Consider the following 19,788-nt stretch of genomic DNA (forward strand, 5'->3'; position numbering starts at 1 on the left):
ATGAGCCTGAAGGAACAACAGCAAGCCTCATATTTCAATTAAAAGATGGGTAAAAGTCCAACCTTGAACTTGGCCCAACCCAATCCAACTTCGAAGTGCTGAGCTGAGGCTAGCCCTAATTACCCAACCCATGCATACAAAAAGCCCTAGTTAACTATGGCTAGGGTTTTGAAACGAGAAGCGAAGAAAACTATAAATCACTAGCAATCTTCGATTCATTCGTCTCCTGCACAAGGTTTGAATGATCTTTTTCTGCTTCTCTTCTTTTATTTTGTTGTTGTTTGTTTTTTCTTCAACTAGTTTTGGGATTTTTGGTTTTTTAACTTTTTTATTTTGATTGAATCAGTTTTATTGAATATATGTTTGGTCAATCTTTGTCTCTTATGATGATCAATTGAAAAACTTTCGTTCTTTCGAGAAAAATTCCATGTGGAAATATTATGGAGACTTGAACTGAAAAGACAATTTTCTATATATAAATGCTAAATATATTTTATGTTTATTTATTTTTTTATATGATAAGGTTATTATTAATGTTACCATTGCATATTCAAACATATGCGAAGTCTTGATTTTATTTTATTTATGTGGATATGTATTGTATGCTTTTAAGTTTTAATTTGAAATTTGGATCTCTTTCTTGGCGTTGTCATAAAATGAAAAGCTTGCAAAATGATTATTTGCTAGTGCATTAAGAACTGTGTCCTGTGCACAATTGTTCATAAATTTGTAATTAGTTTATTCCTTTTTCATTTTATTTGGAAATTCTCCTTTTGACATTTATACTATGTGTGGTTCATTGGAATAAAGTGCAATGCTCATTTCTTAGTGTCCTGTGAAATGATCAATGATAATTTCATTTATAATGTATTTTTCATGATATTTTAGCAAACCAAATGTGATAATTGATATTTTGGTGGAATGATCATTTTATTTCACTTCTAATGAACCAAACACTACTTCAAAACTTGATTTTGGTTTAATTCCTTACAATTTTTTGGCAATAAGACTTGTTGGAGTTGTTGATGGATTTTCATTGGTTTTTTAAATTTTAGCTGACAATTTTTGTGAATATTTTTGTTTAATGTTGAGAATCTAATTGCATGACTTTTTTTTTTTAATGCTTTTTGGTCTGTTAATTAATTGCTTGTGCCTCTGATGATGATGAAAAGAAACTTTCGTTCTGTTAAGAAATTCCATGTTAAAATTTTATGGAGACCTGAACTGAAAAGGCGTGAGAAAGATCTTTTAATGCATCATTTTGATTGTTTTAAATTTTTCGAACTAACCCTCTGCTTGTTTGCTAATAAGTTTTAGTAAAGTTAAGAAATTCAAAAATTTCCTCATTGATTCTTCATGGTTTTATTAAAGTTTATCAATATGTTTTCATATGATTTTGGGTTTTTGGATACGATAGATTTTGGTTGTTCTCTTTATTATTAAGTAGACTTTCAAGATCTTGATATCTCTTATGGTGATCACCACAAACATTTGTTTTCCTGAGAGCAATAATGCTGATATACATGGAGACCTGAGCTGAAGAGTATTTCATAAGATCTTTGTACAAACTACCTTCAATAAGTCAGTAATGTTACCGTTGACTTAAGTTTCTTCATTGTGCTTTCTCGACCATTTTCATGCAAATTCATTTTTGCTTGATTAGGGTTTCAGAATAAGGATAATGTTTTTGTCTCGGCAATACTTGATTAGGGTTTGTTTAGTTTTATTTTTAAAAATTTGTTATTTGGCTGTTATTTAGTGTTATTTGATTTTCAATAAACTTGTTTTTAATGTTTTAATTTTTGTTCTTCACATTTTAGAGATTCAATTAGATGTATTGATAAAGTGAAAAAATTGATTAAAATATGTTAATTGTTCGCTAAAGATAACTGGTGTATGGTGGTCACTCTTTTTATCTGCTGATCCTCTGCCCTTGTCTGCCCTGTCTGGGATTTGAAACGGGTTTATGAGGGTTAAACTGTCCAGCGCTTGTAGATACACCAGTCATAGGTGCAAACATTCTAGGGCTTTTTGTATGCATTGGTTGGGTAATTAGGGCTATCCTCAGCACTTCAAAATTGGATTGGATTGGGCCAAGTTCAAGGTTGGACTTTTACCCATCTTTTAATTGAAATATGAGGGTTGCTGTTGTTTCTTTAGGCCCAATATCCTTTAAAAGGTATGAGAAAACAAATTTGAGATAATTACCGGGGGATTCTATTTGCACCCAATAAATTATTCAGTACGGTCAATTTCTTAGTACTCTCTATCAAATTATTTAGAGTCATAGTTTGCTTTCAACGCACACTATTTTTTTCACAAATTACCTTTCAAGATAAAATTATAATTTGTAAATGATAGGAAAAAAAATAAAATGAATGAAGGTTTAATGTTATGAATTTCATGAAGTCTTCCATGAAGGGCATATGGAAGAGGCCAAACTGAACCAAACGAATCTATTTTAAATGGGACAAATTTTCTGCAAAATCTTTGTAATGGTGGGTGGTTTGGAACAGGTCAAAACTACGACATTGAATTGTTGATTCGTCAACAATTATTTTAATATGTAGTCGTAATAACAGCTTAAACTTCGTGGTTTTCGGTTCCTTTTAAGCAGTTTATACACTATTCAAAATTTATTTATTTGGATAAACAAATCTAGTATCTTTAAGTAATGTCTCAAAGTTTGTGCTTATGATTCAGTCTTTAAGGAGTGATAATGGTGAATTTTGATGGGGTGGATTAGAGTTTTTGAATGAGGAAGAAGATGGAAACAAATAATTGAAACTTGGAGAAGAAGATGAAAAGATTTGAATATGAAGAATAGATATAAGTGATTAGGGTGTATTATAAGAAAAAAATAATATTTTATTTTAGAATTTAATGGGTTGTATTTACCACCCCATTGTCTAAATTTTGAATTCATGAAGAAAATGAACATTTGAACCGGACATTGCATGTATTTTCAAAAGAAATGGAAAACTTTGATATTTGAACATGGCATGGCATTGCATTCACATATATGAGACTGCTTAAAATATATATACTTTGTTAAGATATCTCTGCTAGGCTTTGTGCTCACCCTAGTAGATTTGTATAGGAAAGGATGTGGTGATCCCGCCTAGTTGAAGGTGTGGATTGTTTTGAAAAGGGCAAGAGGCTCTTCTTTTGTGTATCTTTGGCAAGCAAGAGCTTATTATGTTTGGTTTTGACAACTTTTTGTGTAACCGAGCTTAAGCTTTGGAAGTTGTAGCCTTTGGGCATATGTTTTGCAGTTATTTCTTTACTTGTTATTGTTGCACATGGTATAGATACACCCTTTTAGGAGATTAAATATATATTGCATGTGAACACTTTTGTATATCTTTCATCTATACTATTATATACAGTGAGCCTTTAACTTAGTTTCTTGAAACTTTTGCCATGTGGCATTTAGATAGGGACTCAATAAACCAATTATAATCAATCACTTCCATATTCTACTTTCCCCCCGTTTGTCTCTAAAACTGCTGTACAATTTCAAAAAATAAAAGTGATAGGTCTTCAACTTTTTAGAGAGAGAAAATGGGTCTGACATTGGTTGGTAGAGCATTTAAAAATAAAAAAATTCAAGCATTGATTTTTTTGAGGAAGAAAATTAAAGGCGCAGTTTTGAATTTTGAAACTCAAACTTATAGGTTCACTCTCCTTTTATTGTTTCACAAACTTCTTATTTTGTGTATTGGTGGAAGTGAAATTTCTATTTGTGTATGTGGGAGTAAAATTTTTGTTTGTAAAGATTTGCTGGGAATGTTTCAATGCAATGTTTGAGGATGAGATCACAGTGCAATTGTGGATAATAAGCTTTTCAAACATGGTGAACGCATTGCTATTGGCGCTTCTGGTGGCAAAGGTTATTGTTTCTTCTTCCTATTCCATCTTTGATCTTTTAATATTAATAAATATTCTAATATGATGGTACTGATTCTAGATTTCCAAGTATTCCACGTATTTGAATTGCAATTTCTTATGTATATATAGTCTATTATTTTTAATTTCGTTTTTTTTTTACTTTTTTATTTTATTTCTTTATTATGATATATATATATATATATATATATATATATATATATATCAATTGTGATGAATCAATTCTCCTTCTCTAAACTCTTTATTTATTTGTTTCCAACTGGTGGATTAATGTAGAGTTATTTAATTGAAGCTATTTTATTTTTATTTTTTAAATTTTCTAACCAAGGGTTAATTACTATTTCTTTTCACCCATTTTAAAATTAATAATGGAAAAGAGATAGAATACCTATAAGATTATGTATGAGTAATAGAAAAATTTTAATTTGTTTGTTATAGCTGATAAGGTTCAATTTATTTGTTTATTTTTTATATTTATCGATTAGCAGTTTATTTGTAGATAATAAAAAGATTCCAAAAACATTTAAATAAAAAGAAAGAAAGATATAGGATATCTTGAGAAATTATGTACGAATATAATTTTAAATTTGGTTAAGCAAATAAAAAATTAAAAAACTTATAGGTAATAAGGAGGACACCAAAATATATTAAAATTAAAAATAAACATTTAATTTTTTTCATGATCTTTATAACAAAACTATTTGGATTGTTCCTAAAAAAAATTAAAAAATGAAACTTAGAAAAATAATTGAAGATAAATCAAAATTTTAAATTTATTTGTTATAGGTTCAATTTATTTGTTTATTTTTTATATTTATTGATTAGTAGTTTATTATTTGTAGATAATAATAAGATTGGAAAAAAATATTAAATTAAAAAAAAATAAAGAGATAGGATACCTTGAAAAATTATGTATGAATATAATTTTAAATTTAGTTCAACAAATAAAAAAATATTGATAGATAATAAAGAGGATACCAAAAGATATTAAAATTAAAAACAATTATTTAATTTTTTTTTATAATGTTTATCACAATATTATTCGGATTGACTAATTAAAGAGAAACCATTATTCTTATATTATATTTTTTTTTGAATTGCACACCCATTGTAGCTAGTACGAAATGAAATGCTATTTGAGGGAAACTGATAAGTGGAAATCGAGTATCGGTTGGAAATCATCATGTTTAATTTATGTCTTTTATTTAGGGCGTTACATTTTTAGCCATTTAAGTGTTTGATTTGTCTCTATCTGTTGAAAACTTCGATCTTAATAATCTTCATCAAAATTGTTCACTCATTTAAAGACGAATCTGAGGAAAAAAAATTACAAATCCCCATTTTCAGCACCAAGCAGCAAATTTTAAAATAATAGACATCTGAAAGTAATAAATATATGAAACGAAAAATTAACAGATTGAAAAGACTGAATCAAACCTAAGTGAGTGAGAAAACAGAGGAGAAAGATCGATGAGTGAGAAACCAATCTTCCACGTGATGTTACCGAATGAACACTGATTACCATTGAACTGAACTGATTATGACTGATAATTGAACTGATTAAAGTACTGAACTGACTGATTAGAATCTGGAATTAATTGACTGACTGTATCTGTTTAAATGCATAACCTATCTGTTTGACTGTTTGACTATCTGTTCGTGTTTTATGTTTAAATTGCTAATTGAAGGCCTTATCGGCGGCCGAACCGGGAATTGATTGATGTTTTATGACCCTCATAATTAATGTGATTTTATGGTGTAATTATCTGAAAACTGATTAGGTATGATTAAATTAGGTTGAATATTGACCAATTGCAGAGTTTGACTCATTTACAACTTTGCCCTTGAGTGGGCCACTACCTATACACCTTTGAGCTACACCACACTTGAATCAAAACATTTCCTCAGCCTTGTTTGAGCTCTTGCCGACCTTAGAGAGTGAGGAAGGGAGAGTAGTGAATTCAACATAGAGATTTGGCTTGATTCTTGAGGAATTGAAAGCTTAAGTGCATAATTGAACCTCTAGACTTGCATTCAAGGAACCTAGGTATGAATTTCATCTTTTTGATTTGTCTTTAAGTTGATTCATGCATGGTTCATGTCTAATTGTAGAGCTAAGTCATGAATTGGTTCATTAATGGTGAATTGAAACTCATTTCATGCATGCATGTTTGAATTGTTGAGTTGTGAGTTGATTTCATGGTAAAATGGTACATGCATGTCCATAATTTTGTAATGGTCCATGTTTTCATCTTGTTTTTGGATCAATTGGCTCCTTAGAGCATCAAATTGAGCTTTGAGTTGTTTAAAATTCATGCATGTTTGCATGTTCATCCTGTTCTTGAAAAATGGTTTGAAATTGAGTTTGAATTAAACACCTTTGGGCTTTGATTTCTCAAAGTTGAGTTTTGAATCATGTTATTCTATGTGTTTACAAATGTTTTCTGGAGATTCAGCCCAAGAGGTCGAGTTTTGAGTTGTTAAAACTTGGTTTTTGACTTGGAGGTGCAATCTGGAATTCCCAAATTTTGCACTTCCGCTCGAGCGGGGACTAGTGGCGCTCAAGCGTGGAATCCGAGCATCCAGTATTTTCTCTGCACTGTTTTACAGTCCGCTCGAGCGGAGGATTGGGCGCTCGAGCGGAGGCATGTGTCTCACAATCGAGCGGGCGTCGAGCGTCCGTCGAGCGGAGATTTCACCAATCCAGTACTTTTACAGTACGCTCGAGCGGGAAAGTTGACGCTCGAGCGTGTACCTTGTTGCATGTCCGCTCGAGCGGGTAAAACCGCGCTCGAGCGGGACTCTATTTTTCTGAAACTTCTGAAACTGCTTTTTGAGTACATCTTTGCATCCTCATCCCATTCTAGGCATTCTTAGGCCTAGTTTAAGGCATCTTACTGAAGATATAGATGTAGAACACACCGAGGCATTAGGGGTTAAGTTATTATCTTTCCCAGCTGTGTAGCTTAGTGTGTTCAATCTGTTAACTGTGTAGGGTTGGTGACTGGGGAGGCACGCTCTAGCATACAGTAGCCCAGTACTCTGTGAGTAACGATTGTGTAAAGATATGTTCAAAAATGATTATTTTCTGAACAACTGAACTGTACTGTTTCTGAATTGAATACTGTTAATTGAATGAATGTATGTCCTATATTCTGAACTGTATTGTGGCATCCTTAGCACCTACTGTTTACTGTTTACTGTTACTATTACAGAGATCTCTGTCGGTTCCCTTGTTGGAACCACTACTGTTTACTGACTGATGGCCATCACTAGTGTTCGGTCTTTTAAGACCTACTGTTTACTGTACCGTTATGCTAATGGATGTACCACATATGACTGTACTGACTGAATGACTGAAATACTGTTTAAATGAACTGTTTTCATACTGCAAGGACATTCATTCTTAACCTCTTTACGCATTATGTTATTCACTGGGCTTTAGCTCACTGCTCATATATATATGTAGGTGTTCAGGCACCAGACCGCGGCTAGGAGCATCAGGGTTACTCCAGTTTTGTCAAGCCAGCCTATGTGCCTCACTGCGAGGTTCCGAGCTTATCGTGCTAAGGCTTAGGGGTGTTTTAGGATTTCCCCTTCTGTACTGTCTTACTGTTTTGTAATAACCGAATGGATTGTATAGACTGAATGTTACTGTACTGTTATGTAAGGGATTGGGTCCCTAGTCTGAATGACTGTATATAGTGTGCATACTGCTCTGTACTGATTATGTTTATATATATGTGAAAAGTCTTTTTGCATACAGACTGTCACAGCTCATTAGACATTGTTTATTTACTGTTTTGGCTTCCGCCAGGCCCTGTACTCTGTTTTACTGTTCTACTGTTCAGCAGGCCTTCGGTAATCTCGGATTACTGGCCGGTTACGGTGCTAAACCCATAGGGCCGGGTTTGGGTCGTGACAATCTTAAACATCGATTTCGCCACCGCTACCATCATCGGAGTCAAGAATTTGATCAGAGTCTGTATGCAAAACTGAAGCCGAAGGTGTGCGGTATGGAGATCGAGACGGATCAACAGAGTGTTGGATCATCGGACGAGATTGAATCGCCAAGGTCAGTGGCGAAGTTTGGGCAGTAGACTCCGAAGAATGTTGTTTACGTGCATAGCCAGATCTTGAGGATCAAAGATGAAGATTCTCACCTCTGTGAGGACTTCAGTGAGGTCTCTGGCTCTGTTCATCATCATCACGTGGAAGATTGGTTTCTCACTCATCGATCTTTCTCCTTTGTTTTCTCACTCACTTAGGTTTGATTCAGTCTTTTCAATCTATTAATTTTTCGTTTCATATATTTATTACTATCAGATGTCTATTATTTTAAAATTTGCTGCTTGGTGCTAAAAATGGGGATCTGTAATTTTTTTTCCTCAGATTGGTCTTTGAATAAGTGAACAATTTTGATGAAGATTATTAAGATCGAAGTTTTCAACAGATAGAGACAAATCAAACACTTAATTGGCTAAAAATGTAACACCCTAAATAAAAGACATAAATTAAACATGATGATTTCCAACCGATACTCAATTTCCACTTATCAGTTTCCCTTAAATAGCATTTCATTTCGTACTAGCTATAATGGGTGTGCAATTCAAAAAAAATTATAATATAAGAATAATTGTTTCTCTTTAATTATTCAATCCGAATAATATTGTGATAAACATTATTAAAAAAAATTAAATAATTGTTTTTAATTTTAATATCTTTTGGTATCCTCTTTATTATCTATCAATATTTTTTATTTTTTTATTTGTTTAACTAAATTTAAAATTATATTCGTACATAATTTTTCAAGGTATCCTATCTCTTCATTTTATTTTTATTTAATATTTTTTTCCAATCTTATTATTATCTACAAGTAATAAACTACTAATCAATAAATATAAAAAATAAACAAATAAATTGAAGCTTATCAGCTATAACAAATAAATTTAAAATTTTGATTTATCTTCAATTATTTTTCTAAGTTTCATTTTTTAATTTTTTTTTTAGGAACAATCCAAATAGTTTTGTTATAAAGATCATGAAAAAAATTAAATGTTTATTTTTAATTTTAATATATTTTGGTGTCCTCCTTATTTCCTATAATTTTTTAAATTTTTTATTTGCTTTACCAAATTTAAAATTATATTCACACATAATTTCTCAAGATACCCTATATCTTTCTTTCTTTTTATTTAAATATTTTTGGAATCTTTTTATTATCTACAAATAAACTGCTAATCGATAAATATAAAAAATAAACAAATAAATTGAACCTTATCAGCTATAACAAACAAATTAAAATTTTTCTATTACTCATACATGATCTTATAGGTATTCTATCTCTTTTCCATTATTAATTTTAAAAAGGGTGAAAAGAAATAGTAATTTACCCTTGGTTAGAAAATTTAAAAAATAAAAATAAAATAGCTTCAATTAAATAACTCTACATTTATCCACCACTTGGAAACAAATAAATAAAGAGTTTAGAGAAGGAGAATTGATTCATCACAATTGATATATATATATATATATATCATAATAAAGAAATAAAATAAAAAGTAAAATAAAAAAATTGAAATTAAAAATAATAGACTATATATATATATATATAAGAAATTGCAATTCAAATACATGGAATACTTGGAAATCTAGAATCGGTACCATCATATTAGAATATTTATTAATATTAAAAGATTAAAGATGGAATAGGAAGAAGAAACAATAACCTTTGCCACCAGAAGCGCCAATAGCAATGCGTTCACCATGTTTGAAAAGCGTATTATCCACAATTGCACTGTGGATCTCATCTTCAAACACTGCATAGAAACATTCCCAGCAAATCTTTACGAACAAAAATTTTACTCCCACATACACAAACAGAAATTTCACTTCCACCAATACACAAAATAAGAAGTTTGTGAAACAATAAAAGGAGAGTGAACCTATATGTTTGAGTTTCAAAATTCAAAACTGCGCCTTTAATTTGCTTCCCCAAAAAAATCAATGCTTGAATTTTTTTATTTTTAAATGCTCTACCAACCAATGTCAGACCCATTTTCTCTCTCTAAAAAGTTGAAGACCCATCACTTTTATTTTTTGAAATTGTACAGCAGTTTAAGAGACAAAGGTGGGAAAGTAGAATGTGGAAATGATTGATTATAATTGGTTTATTGAGTCTCTATCTAAATGCCACATGGCAAAAGTTTTAAGAAACTATGTTAAAGGCTCACTTTATATAATAGTATAGATAAAAGATATACAAAAGTGTTCACATGCAATATATATTTAATCTCCTAAAAGGGTGTATCTATACCATGTGCAACAATAACAGGTAAAGAAATAACTGCAAAACATATGTCCAAAGGCTACAACTTCCAAAGCTTAAGCTTGGTTATACAAAAAGTTGTCAAAACCAAACATAATAAGCTCTTGCTTGCCAAAGATACACAAAAGAAGAGCCTCTTGCCCTTTTCAAAACAATCCACACCTTCAACTAGGCGGGATTACCATATCATTTCCTGCACAAATCCAATAGGGGCGAGCACAAAGCCTAACAGAGATATCTTAACAAAGTATATATATATTTTAAGCAGTCTCATATATGTGAATGCAATGCCATGCCATGTTCAAATATCAAAGTTTTTCGTTTCTTTTGAAAATGCATGCAATGTCCGGTTCAAATGTTCATTTTCTTCATGAATTCAAAATTTAGACAATGGAGTGGTAAATACGACTCAGGTAAACAAGGCACATTAAATTCTAAAATAAAATATTTTTTTTTCTTGTAATACACCCTAATCACTTATGGCTATTTTTCATATTCAAATCTTTTCATCTTCTTCTCCAAATTTCAATTATTTGTTTTCATCTTCTTTCTCATTCAAAAACTCTAATCCACCTCATCAAAATTCACCATTGTCACTCCTCAAAGACTGAATCATCCTGGAAAGCACAAACTTTGAGACAATACTTAAAGATACTAGATTTGTTTATCCAAATAAATAAATTTTGAATAGTGTATAAACTGCTTAAAAAGAACCGAAAACACAAAGTTTAAGCTATTATTACGACTACATGTTAAAATAATTATTGACGAATCAAAAATTCAATGTCGCAGTTTTGACCTGTTCCGAACCATCCACCATTACAAAGATTTTGCAGAAAATTTGTCCCATTTAAAATAGATTCGTTCTGTTCAGTTTGGCCTCTTCCATATGCCTTCCATGGAAGACTTGATGAAATTCATAACATTAAACCTTCATTTATTATTTTTTTTCCTATCATTGACAAATTATAATTTTATCTTGAGAGGTAATTTGTGTAAAAAGTAGTGTGTATTGAAATCAAACTATGACTCTAAATAATTTGATAGAGAGTATTAAGAAATTGAACGTACTGAATAATTTATTGGGTGCAAATAGAATCTCCCGGTAATTATCTCAAATTTGTTTTCTCATACCTTTAAAAGCATGTTGGGCCTAAAGGAACAACAGCAACCCTCATATTTCAATTAAAAGATGGGAAAAAGTCTAACCTTGAACTTGGCCCAACCCAATCCAACTTTGAAGTGCTGAGGATAGCCCTAATTACCCAACCCATGCATACAAAAAGCCCTAGTCAATGTCTGCACCTATGACTAGTATATGTACAAGCGCTGGACAGTTTAACCCTCATAGACCCGTTTCAAATCCCAGACAGGGCAGAACAAGGGTAGAGGATCAGGAGATGAAAAGAGTGACCACCATACACCAGTTATCTTTAGCGAACTATTAACATATTTTAATCAATTTTTTTTCTTTACAAATACATCTAATTGAATCTCTAAAATGTGAAGAACAAAAATTAAAACATTAAAAACAAGTTTATTGAAAATCAAATAACACTAAATAACAGCCAAATAACAAATTTTAAAAAATAAAACTAAACAAACCCTAATCAAGTACTGCTGAGACAAAAACATTATCCTTGTTCTGAAACCCTAATCAAGTAAAAATGAATTTGCATGAAAATGGTAGAGAAAGCACAATGAAGAAACTTAATTCAACAGTAATATTACTGACTTATTGAAGGTAGTTTGTACAAAGATCTTATGAAATACTCTTCAGCTCAGGTCTCCATGTATATCAACATGGTTGTTCTCAGGAAAACAAATGTTTGTAGTGATCATCATAAGAGATATCAAGATCTTGAAAGTCTACTTAATAATAAAGAGAACAACCAAAGTCTATCATATCCAAAAACCCAAAATCATATGAAAACATATTGATAAACTTTAATAAAACCATGAAGATTCAGTGAGGAAATTTTTGAATTTCTTAACTTTACTAAAACTTATTAGCAAACAAGCAGAGGGTTAGTTCAAAAATTTTAAAACAATCAAAATGATGCATTAAAAGATCTTTCTCAAGCCTCTTCAGTTCAGGTCTCCATAAATTTTCAGCATGGAATTTCTCAGCAGAACGAAAGTTTCTTTTCATCATCATCAGAGGCACAAGCAATTAATTAACAGAACAAAAAGCATTAAAAAAAAAAAAGTCATGCAATTAGATTCTCAACATTAAACAAAAATATTCACAAAAATTGTCAGCTAAATTTTAAAAAACCAATGAAAATCCATCAACAACTCCAGCAAGTCTTGTTGCTAAAAATTTGTAAGGAATTAAACCAAAATCAAGCTTTGAAGTAGTGTTTGGTTCATTAGAAGTGAAATAAAATGATCATTCCACCAAAATATCAATTATCACATTTGGTTAGCTAAAATGTCATGAAAAATACATTATAAATGAAATTATCATTGATCATTTCGCAGTATACTAAGAAATGAGCATTGCACTTCATTCTAATGAACCACACATAGTATAAATGTCAAAAGGAGAATTTCCAAATAAAATGAAAAAAGAATAAACTAATTACAAATTTATGAACAATTGTGCCCAGGGCACAGTTCTTAATGCACTAGCAAATAATCATTTTGCAAGCTTTTCATTTTATAACAACCCCAAGAAAGAGATCCAAATATCAGATTTCTATTATCAAATTAAAACTTAAAAGCATACAATACATATCCACATAAATAAAATAAAATCAAGACTTCGTATATGTTTGCATATGCAATGGTAACATTAATAATAACCTTACCATATAAAAAAATAAATAACTATAAAATATATTTAGCATTTATATATAGAAAATTGTCTTTTCAGTTCAAGTCTCCATAATATTTCCGTATGGAATTTCTTGTTGTTCAAATTGTGAAATTAATTAATTAGATTTATGAAGAAATCAAAATTATATACCAAAATATATACTGATAATTACAACTAAATTTCAACAGAAATACACAAAACAATAAAATGATAAAGAAACCAAACCGAAGCCTGCATGATAGCAGTTTCCTTAAAACAGATTTCGCCGCCTCACGGGTCGAGTGCTTGAGGAATCTCGGCGTCTGTCTCCCAGGATACGACGGTCAAAAACCAGCTATGCCAGAAGCACTCTCTGTCTAGCTTAGTGAACAAAAATAGTGGCAGCACTCTCTCACAGTAGGAACTTTCTGGCAAACTGACTAAAGAATGGAAGAAACAATTTCTGTGTTGGAGACTTGACAGGAGGGTCTCAATTTATATATGTATAGGGGAGAGAGGAGAAGCCTCTAGGCTTTATGGCTGGTCACTAATGCACCATTAACCTCTGCAATAAAGGCAGGAGTTACAAACCCCATTAATGCAGTATTAAACTCTGCAATAAAGGCAGGAGTTACAAACCCCATTAATGCACTATTAAACTGTGCAATAAAGGCAGAAGTTACAAACCCCATTAACTCTTTCATGAAGCTAACTTCATGGGGCAATTTGGTTTTGGCTATACTATTTGTGGTGTAAAGATCTCATTGCAAAGTATCTAAACCTACTTGGACCCAACACAATAGATGGTTAGGACCCACTTTAATATTTAATCAAAGTCACCAAAAAACCATTTTTTCTAACAATCCCCCACATGAATAAAAATTGACCGAAAGACTCAACAAACGGACATTGTTCAACAATAATGACTCGAAGAGAGAGTGCAACGAACTAACCCCGACATCAGAGAAGGTAGCTTTTGGCTTTGAACCTCTCCCAGTGAAAACCTATCGAGTTTACTGGCTGATCAGTGAATAAGACATCTTGAACTGCTCTGCCGTTTATGTAAACTGAGACAATAGATCTCATATGGGAATTACTCCTACCACCATTTTGTTCTCACTGGTGTGCCCTGTATGGCCCTGGGCACTAACCTGGTTCAACGAGTGGTTTCAAAGAATCTTGGCCTGCCCAATTCTTCTAGAAGCGGCCCCACTTCAAACTCACATAGGTGACTCTACTTGAGTATCCTGCTATACTCAGCTCAACAGCTTAACACACTAGAGTCATTAAAAGCTCAGCTTAACCTCTACACTTGCAGGTATCACTGATAGAAGGAATGGCTGGAGGTTTAACCTCCTCAGTGACATACCACCGTTACACGTAATTAGGTTGTCCCATTAAACCTAGATCTTGGGATCTCCAGTCAATTAGGTTGGGTTTCCATTCCGGTAACTTCCAAAGGCCTTAACCCCATTCCTTTTGACGACGTTTCGACTAACACTCGATTTGACCCTTTGGTTAGCGGATCCGCAATGTTGTCCTTAGACTTTACATAGTCTATAGAGACAACTCCATTCGAGAGTAGTTGTCGTATGGAATTATGTCTACGACGGATATGTCTAGACTTTTCATTATACATATTACTCTGTGCCCTACCAATTGCAGATTGACTATCACAATGAATACAAATAGCTGGCACAGGTTTAGACCAACGTGGAATATCTTCAAAGAAATGGCGTAGCCATTCAGCTTCTTCTATTGCTTTATCTAAAGCAATAAACTCTGATTCCATCGTTGATCTAGATATATACGTTTGCTTGGAAGATTTTCAAGACACGGCTGCCCCACCAAGAGTGAACACATATCCACTAGTGGACTTTGAGTCCTTTATATCTGATATCCAATTTGCATCACTATAGTCTTCAAGCACTGCTGGATATCGAATATAATGCAGCCCATAATCCCGAGTGTAGCGTAAATACCTTAACACCCGCACAATGCCCTTTCAATGAGAAGCATCGGGATTACTTGTGTCTCTACTAAGCCTGCTAACTGAGTAAGCTATATCTGGCCTAGTACAACTCATCAGATACATTAAACTTCCAATTACCCGAGAATATTCTAACTAAGAGACACTTTCTTTATTATTCTTGGTAAAATGTAGACTTAAGTCTACAGGTGTCGATGACACACTCGTATCTGATCCACTAAACTTCTCAAGTATCTTATCAACATAATGAGACTGAGTAGTACAATACCGCCAGAGATTCTGGTAATCTTAATTCCCAGAATAACATCTGCAATGCCCATATCCTTCATGTCAAACTTAGAGTTTAACAACTTCTTGGTAGTTTTGATCATTTCATCGTTACTACCTATAATGAGCATATCATCAACATATAGACACAAAATGACATCACCTCTGTCAGTGTCTTTGACATAAATACACTTGTCACATTCGTTGATTCTAAACCCATTTGACAACATTACGTTGTCAAACTTCTCATGCCATTGTTTAGGCGCTTGCTTCAAACCATACAAAGATTTGACAAGTTTACAGACTTTCTTGCTTTTTCCTGGAGCTGAAAACCCTTCAGGTTGCTCCATGTAGATTTCTTCATTCAAATCCCCATTTAAGAAAGCTGTCTTTACATCAATCTGGTGTATTTCTAGATTACGCAATGCTGCTATCGCAATCACCATGCGAATGGATGTTATCCTAGTTACAGGTGAGTACGTATCAAAGTAATCCAGGCCTTTTCGTTGCCTGTACCCTTTGATAACGAGCCTCGCCTTATACTTGTCAATTGACCGATCGGCCTTCATCTTTCTTTTAAAAATCCATTTGCAGCCTGAAGGCTTGCAACCTGGAGGTAAAACTACCAACTCCCAGGTGTGGTTCTGTAAGATGGAGTCAATCTCACTTTTGATTGCTTCTTTCCATAAAGGACACTCAAGAGAAGTCACAGCTTCGTGAAAAGTTTGAGGTTCGTTCTCAACAATATATGTCAAGAAGTCTGGACCAAAAGATTTGGATATCCTAGCCCTTTTACTCCTTCTAGGCTCATCTAAAACCTCAATTTAATCATCACCTTGATCATCAACATGATCATCATCACTAACAAGCTCATCAAATTGCTCCAAAGACCTTGGAACCCTTTCATGGGTTCAGCAAGGAAAAATGTCTTCAAAGAAACATGCATTCCTCGACTCCATGACGGTATTCCTGTGTATGTCTGGAATTTCAAACTTATGTACAAGAAACCGATATGCACTACTATTATGTGCATAACCAATGAATATACAATCCACAGATTTCGGGCCTATCCTAACCCGTTTGGGTGTAGGAATTGCCACTTTTGCAAGACACCCCCACATTCGTAAGAATTTATACGAAGGCTTAACACCTTTCCATAACTCATATGGGGTCTTGTCCACTTCGCTTCAACACAAGTTTCACACTTGTGTTTCGTCAGAACGACTTTGTCAGACTCAAAAACCATGCAAAAACATGTTTACTAAGAAGAGACCCAGAGACAAGATTCTTACGAAAGTCCAAAACATACAGGACTTCGTTCAAGGTTAGCTCTTTTCCTGAGGTTAACTTCAGAACCACCTTTCCCTCAACAAATGAGGTAGTAGAGTTTCCCATAAACAACTTCTTACCATTTGTAACCGGTTCGAAAGTTGTAAATAGCTCCTTCTCGGAGCAAATGTCGCGTGTAGCCCCAATATCAATCCACCATTCTCTTGGGTTTGAACCCACCAGATTCACCTCAGAGATAACGGCAGACAAGTTCATATCATCCTCCTAATGGGAGTGCTCTTGTAAATCTGCCATATGAGCACGAGGTTTAGTCTTGTATGGCTTCTTCTGCTTGCGGCAGTCACTAGCCCGATGCCCCTCGCTACCACAATTATAACACTTCCCAAAGAACTGATAACTTGGTTCCGGTGGCTTGTAAGCCGGCTTCTTTGCAACACCACCTCTAGGCCCCAACTTAGAGCCCTTGTTCACAGGGGGCTTCTTTCTTATCTCAGAAGATTTGCCATGCTCAGTGACATTGGCTTTTACTGAGGAGGTACTCCCTCCTTTCTTTCTATTATCCTCCTCAATCCGGAGTCGGACAACTAGCTCTTCAACTGACATTTCCTTGCGCTTGTGCTTCAAGTAGTTCCTGAAATCCTTCCAACCATTGGGAAGTTTCTCAATGATCACAGCAACTTGGAATGACTAGTTCCTGAAATCCTTCCAACCATTGCGCTTGTGCTCTAAGGAAATGTTGGGTTGTTTGGTTCATTGAAATTAACTTAAACCAAATAATTATTCCTTCAAAATATGTATTCCTAAATTTGGTTAAACTAAAAATACAAATAAAATCATTTTTCACTATGTTAAGAGAATTATTATTCCCTAATAAATCCCAAATCATAACCAAATCCTATAAAAGATAAAACTAAAGACATTTTAAATCATAACTAAAATAATGTCATAATATTGGCTACAACATCACAATAAGTCATAAATAATATCACAATATGTATAATCAAATTATAACTAAATCATAATTAATATCACAATAAATTATATCCAAAAATCACAAACATCGTGGGGTATATATCATAGAATTTTCCAATGATTATATGTTTTATTAAATTATTAATCTAATTCTAAACACATGTCTGTCGGTCCAAACAAAGATACAGGACAATTATCAGGACACAAGTCCTAGATGGGCGGATAGTCTTAAAGAATAGTGGATGATGAAGCCCCAGGACCAACTGCTTAGAAAGAAAAGCCCAAAACCATTTATCTACCTCTTGGAGTTGTAAAAGCTGAGAACTAATATGCATCTTATTATTAATTTTTATGACAAATATTATATAAATTTTTTAATAAAATTATAATAATTTGTGTTTAAATTGTAGCCAATATTATGTGAATCTTCTAATAGTGTTACGATAATTTTTGTTTTAGAAATAAAATTTACCTATGTTGTGACCATCTCACATATTTTTAAATCACAAAATGTGTAATTTTATCATAAAAATATGTAATTTCATTTTTGAATTATAAATTATTGTAATTCTACAAAAAAAATTATATAACATGTCACAAAAATACGTAAAATGTACTAAAAAAATATGTAACAAATGTGCATAAAGGTTGCGTACCGAAAGATTTTCCTAAAAAATAACAAACAAATATATTAGGATTCAATCCGGTTCATTGTAAACTGAAACCCTATAATTACAAATCGAAATGATTCAAATTGTTCTAACTATTTTTAAAAACAGAACCATAATCAAAGTTAATAGAAGTGTGATGTATTGGATTATCAAAGACACATGTGGAATTATAAATGAGTCAAGTTGAGTTAAGTTGAAAGCTGTTTAAATTTGATTTAAAAATTTAACGAGTTTCAAAATGTGTTCGAACTTGACTTGTTACATAACAAGTTGATCTTGGACAAGTTTTTAACTAGTCAAACACGAGTTGAGCTCGAGTAACTTGAATTTTTATAGTACATATAAGCTTATTAAGTTAAGTAGTAAGTTGTTTAAATAAAGTTTAAAAACTTAACGAGTTTAAAATTATATTCAAGTCTAAGATATTTATATAATAAATTAATCTTAAACAAAATTTTAATAAATCGAATACGAATTCAACTCAAGTAATTTGGTTTATTTAACCGCGCAAGATACAAGAAGTAATTGGGTGAATTCTAAGGGATTGGCTTAATGAGTACAGTTTAGGGCATAAGGGTGTGATGTCTCTAAATCTCAAGTTTAACTCTCATTAGGTATTAGTAATTCTTTGAGACCACGCTTATAAATTGTGTATGATATTATTTGATCTATATAAAAGAGACACGTTACAAAAATTTTAAAATTAATCAAAATATACGTAAATTTACCCAAACAAGTAATCATAAATAAATATAAAAAAAAACCCAAGACGAGGCTGGCTGAAAATTGCGGGGACTTGGATACTTGAGCATTTGACATCATTTTTTTCTAACTTTAAAAAATCTGGGCAGAATGAAGAAAGAACAGAGGGAGTGTGTCTGGCACGCGTGGTCTGTCCTGTCCACCTCTTGTCAACAATGAATAACACACAAAAGTCATGTTGGAGTTGGAGTTGGAGTTGGAGTTGGAGTTGGAGTTGGAATTTGTCTAATTTAGATTTTGCTTTTACCTTTTTTTTGATATTCCACAAAGTCACTTTTAGTCCCGTAAGGACATGGATTTTATTTTTAAAAAAATATTTAAAATTTTCAAAAAGTACTCATAATTTTACTTATAATAATATAATAGGATATGTATTAATTTTTAATTTGTTACACACTTAATTTTATGTGTAAATTTATGAGTATAAATGTGTAGATCTTTAACATCATTCCTTATTTTATACACAAATCTACTTGTGGACTTTGATCAACATTTTATATATACTCTCTAGGAAATATTTCGGTGTGTTATACACAACATATACAACCTTATTATAAAATTATGTAATGATATCACAAAAATAGATAAATTAAATACAAATTCACGTCAATTCGTAAAAACTTAAGACTTATGTAAATTTATATTCAACTTACATATTTTTATGAGATCATTTATATAAAGGGACATGATTGAGACCCTCTCCAATCACCACTCCCACCACCCCCACACACACGTGGGGGCTGGTGATTGGAGGAGAAGAAAAAAAAAAAAAACTAGCCAATTAGAGAGAGAAGGGGTC

General features: G+C 32.5%; 3 non-coding genes and 1 pseudogene across 3 annotated transcripts; 2 read left to right on the forward strand and 2 right to left on the reverse strand.

The window, feature by feature from the left end:
• Positions 1-376: 376 nt before the first annotated feature.
• Positions 377-463, forward strand: LOC114305314 (small nucleolar RNA Z159/U59). The gene has a single exon (XR_003644326.2). It is a non-coding gene; the product is annotated as a small nucleolar RNA Z159/U59 (small nucleolar RNA).
• Positions 464-1,151: 688 nt separating this feature from the next.
• Positions 1,152-1,234, forward strand: LOC145803379 (small nucleolar RNA Z159/U59). The gene has a single exon (XR_014345478.1). It is a non-coding gene; the product is annotated as a small nucleolar RNA Z159/U59 (small nucleolar RNA).
• Positions 1,235-12,007: 10,773 nt separating this feature from the next.
• On the reverse strand, positions 12,008-12,089 carry LOC114280633 (small nucleolar RNA Z159/U59; annotated as a pseudogene).
• A 230-nt stretch (positions 12,090-12,319) lies between these two features.
• Positions 12,320-12,402, reverse strand: LOC114280636 (small nucleolar RNA Z159/U59). The gene has a single exon (XR_003635638.1). It is a non-coding gene; the product is annotated as a small nucleolar RNA Z159/U59 (small nucleolar RNA).
• Positions 12,403-19,788: the final 7,386 nt, after the last annotated feature.

The sequence above is a fragment of the Camellia sinensis genome, chromosome 11 (assembly GCF_055761805.1).
Source record: "Camellia sinensis isolate YWXY chromosome 11, ASM5576180v1, whole genome shotgun sequence".
NCBI classification, from domain to species: Eukaryota; Viridiplantae; Streptophyta; class Magnoliopsida; order Ericales; family Theaceae; genus Camellia; species Camellia sinensis.